This window comes from Larus michahellis, unplaced genomic scaffold (assembly GCF_964199755.1).
Source record: "Larus michahellis unplaced genomic scaffold, bLarMic1.1 SCAFFOLD_53, whole genome shotgun sequence".
NCBI classification, from domain to species: domain Eukaryota; kingdom Metazoa; phylum Chordata; class Aves; order Charadriiformes; family Laridae; genus Larus; species Larus michahellis.
This window is the reverse complement of record NW_027436360.1, coordinates 1196653-1202652: the sequence shown is the minus strand read 5'-3', so window position 1 is coordinate 1202652 and position 6000 is coordinate 1196653.

The window sequence follows — 6000 nt, the reverse complement described above, 5'->3', positions numbered from 1 at the left end:
CGCCGCCCACGTGGCGCCGCCGCGCCAGATTGCGAAGCATTTTCCGGTAGGGCCGCGGCTCTGGCCACAGCTCCCACGCCCGAAGAGCCAGGAGGGAAAGCCGTGCCTCGTTGGAAAGCTCTCTGGCAGCCGCTCGCGTGGCCCCACAGCCCGTGGGGCTGCGGGCTTTGCGGCGGCCGTCAGCCTCGGCGCCACCGCCGCCCACCTGGCGCCGCCGCGCCAGCCTGCGAAGCATTTTCCGGTAGGGCCGCGGCTCTGGCCACAGCTCCCACGGCCGAAGAGCCAGGAGGGAAAGCCGTGCCTCGTTGGAAAGCTCTTTGGCAGCCGCTCGCGTGGCCCCACAGCCCGTGGGGCTGCGGGCTTTGCGGCGGCCGTCAGCCTCGGCGCCACCGCCGCCCACGTGGTGCCGCCGTGCCAGCCTGCGAAGCATTTTCCGGTAGGGCCGCGGCTCTGGCCACAGCTCCCACGCCCGAAGAGCCAGGAGGGAAAGCCGTGCCTCGTTGGAAAGCTCTTTGGCAGCCGCTCGCGTGGCCCCACAGCCCGTGGGGCTGCGGGCTTTGCGGCGGCCATCAGCCTTGGCGCCACCGGCGCCCACGTGGCGCCGCCGCGCCAGCCTGCGAAGCATTTTCCGGTAGGGCCGCGGCTCTGGCCACAGCTCCCACGCCCGAAGAGCCAGGAGGGAAAGCCGTGCCTCGTTGGAAAGCTCTTTGGCAGCCGCTCGCGTGGCCCCACAGCCCGTGGGGCTGCGGGCTTTGCGGCGGCCGTCAGCCTCGGCGCCACCGGCGCCCACCTGGCGCCGCCGAGCCAGCCTGCGAAGCATTTTCCGGTAGGGCCGCGTCTCTGGCCACAGCTCCCACACCCGAAGAGCCAGGAGGGAAAGCCGTGCCTCGTTGGAAAGCTCTTTGGCAGGCGCTCGCGTGGCCCCACAGCCTGTGGGGCTGCGGGCTTTGCGGCGGCCGTCAGCCTCGGCGCCACCGGCGCCCACCTGGCGCCGCCGAGCCAGCCTGCGAAGCATTTTCCGGTAGGGCCGCGGCTCTGGCCACAGCTCCCACGCCCGAAGAGCCAGGAGGGAAAGCCGTGCCTCGTTGGAAAGCTCTTTGGCAGCCGCTCGCGTGGCCCCACAGCCCGTGGGGCTGCGGGCTTTGCGGCGGCCATCAGCCTTGGCGCCACCGTCGCCCACGTGGCGCCGCCGCGCCAGCCTGCGAAGCATTTTCCGGTAGGGCCGCGGCTCTGGCCACAGCTCCCACGCCCGAAGAGCCAGGAGGGAAAGCCGTGCCTCGTTGGAAACCTCTTTGGCAGCCGCTCGCGTGGCCCCACAGCCCGTGGGGCTGCGGGCTTTCCGGCGGCCGTCAGCCTCGGCGCCACCGGCGCCCACCTGGCGCCGCCGAGCCAGCCTGCGAAGCATTTTCCGGTAGGGCCGCGGCTCTGGCCACAGCTCCCACGCCCGAAGAGCCAGGAGGGAAAGCCGTGCCTCGTTGGAAAGCTCTTTGGCAGCCGCTCGCGTGGCCCCACAGCCCGTGGGGCTGCGGGCTTTGCGGCGGCCGTCAGCCTCGGCGCCACCGCCGCCCACCTGGCGCCGCCGAGCCAGCCTGCGAAGCATTTTCCGGTAGGGCCGCGGCTCTGGCCACAGCTCCCACGCCCGAAGAGCCAGGAGGGAAAGCCGTGCCTCGTTGGAAAGCTCTTTGGCAGCCGCTCGCGTGGCCCCACAGCCCGTGGGGCTGCGGGCTTTGCGGCGGCCGTCAGCCTCGGCGTCACCGCCACCCACGTGGTGCCGCCGAGCCACCCTGCGAAGCATTTTCCGGTAGGGCCGCGGCTCTGGCCACAGCTCCCACGCCCGAAGAGCCAGGAGGGAAAGCCGTGCCTCGTTGGAAACCTCTTTGGCAGCCGCTCACGTGGCCCCACAGCCCGTGGGGCTGCGGGCTTTGCGGCGGCCGTCAGCCTCGGCGCCACCGGCGCCCACCTGGCGCCGCCGAGCCAGCCTGCGAAGCATTTTCCGGTAGGGCTGCGGCTCTGGCGACAGCTCCCACGCCTGAAGAGCCAGGAGGGAAAGCCGTGCCTCGTTGGAAAGCTCTTTGGCAGCCGCTCGCGTGGCCCCACAGCCCGTGGGGCTGCGGGCTTTGCGGCGGCCGTCAGCCTCGGCGCCACCGGCGCCCACCTGGCGCCGCCGCGCCAGACCCCGAAGCATTTTCCGGTAGGGCCGCGGCTCTGGCCACAGCTCCCACGCCCGAAGAGCCAGGAGGGAAAGCCGTGCCTCGTTGGAAAGCTCTTTGGCAGCCGCTCGTGTGGCCCCACAGCCCGTGGGGCTGCGGGCTTTGCGGCGGCCGTCAGCCTCGGCGCCACCGGCGCCCACGTGGCGCCGCCGCGCCAGCCTGCGAAGCATTTTCCGGTAGGGCCGCGGCTCTGGCCACAGCTCCCACACCCGAAGAGCCAGGAGGGAAAGCCGTGCCTCGTTGGAAAGCTCTTTGGCAGCCGCTCGCGTGGCCCCACAGCCCGTGGTGCTGTGGGCTTTGCGGCGGCCGTCAGCATCTGCGCCACCGCCGCCCACCTGGCGCCGCCGAGCCAGCCTGCGAAGCATTTTCCGGTAGGGCCGCGGCTCTGGCCACAGCTCCCACGCCCGAAGAGCCAGGAGGGAAAGCCGTGCCTCGTTGGAAAGCTCTTTGGCAGCCGCTCGCGTGGCCCCACAGCCCGTGGGGCTGCGGGCTTTCCGGCGGCCGTCAGCCTCGGCGCCACCGCCGCCCACGTGGCGCCGCCGCGCCAGATTGCGAAGCATTTTCCGGTAGGGCCGCGGCTCTGGCCACAGCTCCCACGCCCGAAGAGCCAGGAGGGAAAGCCGTGCCTCGTTGGAAAGCTCTCTGGCAGCCGCTCGCGTGGCCCCACAGCCCGTGGGGCTGCGGGCTTTGCGGCGGCCGTCAGCCTCGGCGCCACCGCCGCCCACCTGGCGCCGCCGCGCCAGCCTGCGAAGCATTTTCCGGTAGGGCCGCGGCTCTGGCCACAGCTCCCACGGCCGAAGAGCCAGGAGGGAAAGCCGTGCCTCGTTGGAAAACTCTTTGGCAGCCGCTCGCGTGGCCCCACAGCCCGTGGGGCTGCGGGCTTTGCGGCGGCCGTCAGCCTCGGCGCCACCGCCGCCCACGTGGTGCCGCCGTGCCAGCCTGCGAAGCATTTTCCGGTAGGGCCGCGGCTCTGGCCACAGCTCCCACGCCCGAAGAGCCAGGAGGGAAAGCCGTGCCTCGTTGGAAAGCTCTTTGGCAGCCGCTCGCGTGGCCCCACAGCCCGTGGGGCTGCGGGCTTTGCGGCGGCCATCAGCCTTGGCGCCACCGGCGCCCACGTGGCGCCGCCGCGCCAGCCTGCGAAGCATTTTCCGGTAGGGCCGCGGCTCTGGCCACAGCTCCCACGCCCGAAGAGCCAGGAGGGAAAGCCGTGCCTCGTTGGAAAGCTCTTTGGCAGCCGCTCGCGTGGCCCCACAGCCCGTGGGGCTGCGGGCTTTGCGGCGGCCGTCAGCCTCGGCGCCACCGGCGCCCACCTGGCGCCGCCGAGCCAGCCTGCGAAGCATTTTCCGGTAGGGCCGCGTCTCTGGCCACAGCTCCCACACCCGAAGAGCCAGGAGGGAAAGCCGTGCCTCGTTGGAAAGCTCTTTGGCAGGCGCTCGCGTGGCCCCACAGCCTGTGGGGCTGCGGGCTTTGCGGCGGCCGTCAGCCTCGGCGCCACCGGCGCCCACCTGGCGCCGCCGAGCCAGCCTGCGAAGCATTTTCCGGTAGGGCCGCGGCTCTGGCCACAGCTCCCACGCCCGAAGAGCCAGGAGGGAAAGCCGTGCCTCGTTGGAAAGCTCTTTGGCAGCCGCTCGCGTGGCCCCACAGCCCGTGGGGCTGCGGGCTTTGCGGCGGCCATCAGCCTTGGCGCCACCGTCGCCCACGTGGCGCCGCCGCGCCAGCCTGCGAAGCATTTTCCGGTAGGGCCGCGGCTCTGGCCACAGCTCCCACGCCCGAAGAGCCAGGAGGGAAAGCCGTGCCTCGTTGGAAACCTCTTTGGCAGCCGCTCGCGTGGCCCCACAGCCCGTGGGGCTGCGGGCTTTCCGGCGGCCGTCAGCCTCGGCGCCACCGGCGCCCACCTGGCGCCGCCGAGCCAGCCTGCGAAGCATTTTCCGGTAGGGCCGCGGCTCTGGCCACAGCTCCCACGCCCGAAGAGCCAGGAGGGAAAGCCGTGCCTCGTTGGAAAGCTCTTTGGCAGCCGCTCGCGTGGCCCCACAGCCCGTGGGGCTGCGGGCTTTGCGGCGGCCGTCAGCCTCGGCGCCACCGCCGCCCACCTGGCGCCGCCGAGCCAGCCTGCGAAGCATTTTCCGGTAGGGCCGCGGCTCTGGCCACAGCTCCCACGCCCGAAGAGCCAGGAGGGAAAGCCGTGCCTCGTTGGAAAGCCCTTTGGCAGCCGCTCACGTGGCCCCACAGCCCGTGGGGCTGCGGGCTTTGCGGCGGCCGTCAGCCTCGGCGCCACCGCCGCCCATGTGGTGCCTCTGAGCCAGCCTGCGAAGCATTTTCCGGTAGGGCCGCGGCTCTGGCCACAGCTCCCACGCCCGAAGAGCCAGGAGGGAAAGCCGTGCCTCGTTGGAAAGCTCTTTGGCAGCCGCTCGCGTGGCCCCACAGCCCGTGGGGCTGCGGGCTTTGCGGCGGCCGTCAGCCTCGGCGCCACCGGCGCCCACGTGGTGCCGCCGTGCCAGCCTGCGAAGCATTTTCCGGTAGGGCCGCGGCTCTGGCCACAGCTCCCACGCCCGAAGAGCCAGGAGGGAAAGCCGTGCCTCGTTGGAAAGCTCTTTGGCAGCCGCTCGCGTGGCCCCACAGTTCGTGGGGCTGCGGGCTTTGCGGCGGCCATCAGCCTCGGCGCCACCGGCGCCCACGTGGCGCCGCCGCGCCAGCCTGCGAAGCATTTTCCGGTAGGGCCGCGGCTCTGGCCACAGCTCCCACGCCCGAAGAGCCAGGAGGGAAAGCCGTGCCTCGTTGGAAAGGTCTTTGGCAGCCGCTCGCGTGGCCCCACAGCCCGTGGGGCTGCGGGCTTTGCGGCGGCCATCAGCCTCGGCGCCACCGGCGCCCACCTGGCGCCACCGAGGCAGCCTGCGAAGCATTTTCCGGTAGGGCCGCGGCTCTGGCCACAGCTCCCACGCCCGAAGAGCCAGGAGGGAAAGCCGTGCCTCGTTGGAAAGGTCTTTGGCTGCCGCTCGCGTGGCCCCACAGCCCGTGGGGCTGCGGGCTTTGCGGCGGCCGTCAGCCTTGGCGCCACCGGCGCCCACCTGGCGCCGCCGCGCCAGCCCCCGAAGCATTTTCCGGTAGGGCCGCGGCTCTGGCCACAGCTCCCATGCCCGAAGAGCCAGGAGGGAAAGCCGTGCCTCGTTGGAAAGCTCTTTGGCAGCCGCTCGCGTGGCCCCACAGCCCGTGGGGCTGCGGGCTTTGCGGCGGCCGTCAGCCTTGGCGCCACCGGCGCCCACGTGGTGCCGCCGCGCCAGATTGCGAAGCATTTTCCGGTAGGGCCGCGGCTCTGGCCACAGCTCCCACGCCCGAAGAGCCAGGAGGGAAAGCTGTGCCTCGTTGGAAAGCTCTTTGGCAGCCGCTCACGTGGCCCCACAGCCCGTGGGGCTGCGGGCTTTGCGGCGGCCGTCAGCCTCGGCGCCACCGGCGCCCACGAGGTGCCGCCGAGCCAGCCTGCGAAGCATTTTCCGGTAGGGCCGCGGCTCTGGCCACAGCTCCCACGCCCGAAGAGCCAGGAGGGAAAGCCGTGCCTCGTTGGAAAGCTCTTTGGCAGTCGCTCGCGTGGCCCCACAGCCCGTGGGGCTGCGGGCTTTGCGGCGGCCGTCAGCCTCGGCGCCACCGGCGCCCACGTGGTGCCGCCGTGCCAGCCTGCGAAGCATTTTCCGGTAGGGCCGCGTCTCTGGCCACAGCTCCCACGACCGAAGAGCCAGGAGGGAAAGCCTTGCCTCGTTGGAAAGCTCTTTGGCAGCCGCTCGCGTGGCCCCACAGC